The 3706-nt window shown below is 39.2% G+C and overlaps 1 long non-coding RNA gene across 1 annotated transcript; it reads left to right on the forward strand.

Annotated features, from left to right (window-relative positions):
* The first annotated feature begins 656 nt into the window (after positions 1–656).
* On the forward strand, positions 657–1367 carry LOC128473959 (uncharacterized). The gene is made up of 2 exons (XR_008346304.1): positions 657–718; positions 1199–1367. It is a non-coding gene; the product is annotated as an uncharacterized LOC128473959 (long non-coding RNA).
* Positions 1368–3706: the final 2339 nt, after the last annotated feature.

Genomic DNA, 3706 nt, shown 5'->3' on the forward strand with positions numbered 1-3706 from the left:
GTACAGAGCTTAAATAATTGACAGATACAGGATAGTATGGGTCAGAGATCATTTTTACATCTTTAATATCTTTATTAAGTTTATTACTCCATGGCATGTGTGCTTTAAATTGTTTGAATACAGGTTTCCAGCACTGAGTGATCTAAGATCATTTATGTTACACAACTAATCGTGTCCCTTTTCCATTCACAAATTTTAGTTAGCACTTCATGTCCTTGTGTTTTTTTTCCGACCTACTGCTCTGCGTATATATATCTTGGATGAGAAACCAATCTTCCTATCCCCTTTTATCAGGTGTTCAGAATGAGAGACTTTCTTACTACCAGTTCCCAAAACTTTTGGAGGGAGGTAATTGAGAAGGAAAAGCACACCAAGATAGCCTGGAGAGAAATGTATGCCAAGAAGGATTATAGGAATATTGTAATGGAGAAGAAAGAGCAGCCCAAGCTGCATTCTAAAACCATCAAACTTCCTCCAATTAATACCCACAAACCACAGAATGTCAAGAGTCACCAGAATATCAACCATGTCAATGTGGACATACAGAGGCAAAGCACAATGAGGCCAATTAGCCCTTCCACCTTATCACTCCTGTATAACGGCACCTCCAAGGACGGCAAGGGCAGGGCATCGTACCTTAAAAAGCGTGCACAGCTTGGGCCGGAAGAAAGATATCACTTCCCAAAAGTCTCCTCCTGGCAATATGGGTGGAGACTAGGTATGTGTTCTTAGTTAATTATTTCTGACCAGACCTGGACTGACATCTAGTTGGATACTTACCGATACATGTGGCCAACATGCAGCCAGAGGCTGGATAGGCACAACTGCATCTGGCCCTACTTGTGACTATACCAGACAAAGCCTGTACATGTACGGGCTCACAATGCATTGTTTTTAATGGGTTTAAGGACAACCCATTGTCCTTAAGGGGTTAACAGAATATCTTGTACTTTATACAGCATATTAGTTAGCACATTCATTTGATAAGCCTTTAGCTTCTGACTTAGCTGGTAATATAATGACAAATAGAACAATCTAGTGTCCCATACAGCTGCACTAATTAAAAATGCATAACAATAAGTTCAAAGGACATCTAGCTGTCCTATACATTATAGTGCATAGGATGGCAGGAGTCTCCCTTTTAACAATTTCTTCAAGAAGTACCTTCTTATGACTATAATATATGTTCCTGTTTTAGGTGACATGGTGAAATCATATAAGCCTCCCGAACATGGAAGGACCACAATCATCAAGGATCATTTTTATAGAAAAAATGGAGTGTTGGTCAAGCCATCTTACACTGAAAGGTTGTTGTAATGCAGTACTACTGATAATTCAGGGTACATCTTAAATAAAACTCACTCAAACATGTTCTCATATTCTCCCTGCTGTTTTCTTCATATATATGACAAGGCCTATGTCTACAAATGCCTTACTCACAACTTCCTGAATAAGTAAGGGACATTCCCCTCCTCATGTCAACGATTAAAGCATGGAAGGTGGTTAGGAAACTACAGTGGCAATTTTCAATCTTCCTTTAAGAGGGCAGGGCAGCTAGATATTCTTGGGAGAGCCGTTAGTCTATCCACGGTAGGAGATTTCTTGGATAAAACACAAACAACCATTAACCTTTCAGCAGTTGAAGGACATACTCCAACAATCCTCATGGTTTGCCCATCTGCAGATAGTGACAATGCTAGGGAGGTCATCTCTCATTTTGATGGATTGGGAGAATGAATTTGATGATTCAATTATAGGGGAATGAAAGAAATCACACTTCATTAATCTATCATTTAATTATTTAAGGGCGTCAGTGAGCTAGGATGTTGCCCTCTGGCCTAAATGAACCCCTTCAATGTCTATCAAAGGCATTGTAGCCGCAACCAGGGAAACTGTCGCTCTCCTTTCTGTGACATCTTATATGGAAATAGCCTACAAAGTAACTTTTGGTGTTTATCTTACTCCAAATCAATGTTATGTAGGCATTCCTGGGAACTTTCAAAATGGACCGACCATGAGATTCTTTGTATATTAAACCTTTAATGCCCCATCGTGAAGATTCTATGTAGCTACTCATCAAAAGTGTTCCCGAAATGGCTCTAACATCGGTCTTATGGAAGCCTTGGCGTGTTATTCTTTAACCCCTTATGGACCAGACTGTTTTATTTTTTTGTACCCTTCCTGACCTAAGCTGTCTTAACATTTTCTTCTCTCTCGTTTTGTGTACCCTTTCCAGTTATTTATTGTTTTTTTATTCAGTACATGAAGGGCTTTTATCATCTAATTTCCTAAAACGAAATAATGAAATATTGGAAAAAAACACCTTTTCTCACTTTTATTTGCAAAATATTTTACTCATATACAAAAGCTAATTAAAAAACATGCTAAATAGATTCTACTGTTTGTCCTGAGTTTAGAAATCCCCAATGGCTTTTTTCTGCTTTTTCTTTGCAAGTCAAAGGGCAATAAGTACAAGTAGCGTTTTGTTATTTCAAAACCATTGTTTTCAAATCTGACCAATTTACCCCATCAGTATTTCAAATGCTGGTACACTAATTCTACTGCCAGCCTTTGTCAAATGTAGTGGCAGTAATTTATCCCCCCCCAACAATGTTGTCTTCAGGTATAAATTTACAGCTCCTGGTATATGTCACTTCAATACAAGACCCCAATATGTCTTCAGCAACATCTCCTGAGTACAGTGATACCATCCATGCATCGGTTTGTTGGGTTATTTGGGGACTAAAAGGCCACATTAGGAATACGAGAAAAATAGCCGGGGGTGGGGAAAGGGGCTAATGTGTGTGGGGTAATCTGTAGAATACCCCATGCATTTGTGAGGTGGAAACCATTAAATTCAACGGGACCACACAGCTATTCTATGCAGTAAAGTGCATATGAGGACTGGAGTGTCCCTTTTCCCATGTCCATTGAATAATTTAGAAAGTATCTTAGTTTTGGACTCTCTTCCTGCTAAATTTATAACTGGCGGTATTGTTAACCTCTTATCTACCACCAAGCATTAGATATTTATGATATTCTAGATAAGGACCAATATTTGCAACTTTCACATTATACTGTATTTTTAGAATTATTTATCTTGGTGTTGCCAATCAATTCCAGTTAAAAAAAAACCCAGCATGAAACAAATAGTTAGAGGCCTGGGGGAGCAATTGTTCCTCAAGGTTATCCAAAACTCTTCAAACAGGGGAAATGTGGCAGGGGTCATGTTATGCAGCTGAAAAGGGTAAGGGGCTGAGACAAGGAATATGTTAGCATGAGTGTGTATGCGTGAGTGTGTATGTGTATAATACGTGTGCCTATGTGTGCCAGGGTGCATGGTAGTTACTGGGGAGGAAAAGGGCCCATGGGGCCACTTGACTTTACCTGCCCTAGGACCAGAAGGTGCTAGCACTCCTCTGCAAATAATGTGTAGTATACATAACACCTTAAGGCAGATGAGTTTGAGCAGATTCAGAAAAAAAACATATATATAAAAAACATATATAATTAACTGCAGATAGTTGTTACTCAAACGGTTACTCCACTAAAAGGCTGCAACATTCGCTTGTCATTGATGCTTTTCATTCTCAAATAGCTCAGCCGCTTTCTAAATGCACATTTTAACCAATCACACTGCCCTGTAGCAGGCAGGAAGGATGAGGTTGGCTTGGAATCCATAAAGAGGCTTGGAACACAGAAGTCT

This window comes from Spea bombifrons, chromosome 1 (genome assembly GCF_027358695.1).
Source record: "Spea bombifrons isolate aSpeBom1 chromosome 1, aSpeBom1.2.pri, whole genome shotgun sequence".
NCBI lineage: Eukaryota > Metazoa > Chordata > Amphibia > Anura > Pelobatidae > Spea > Spea bombifrons.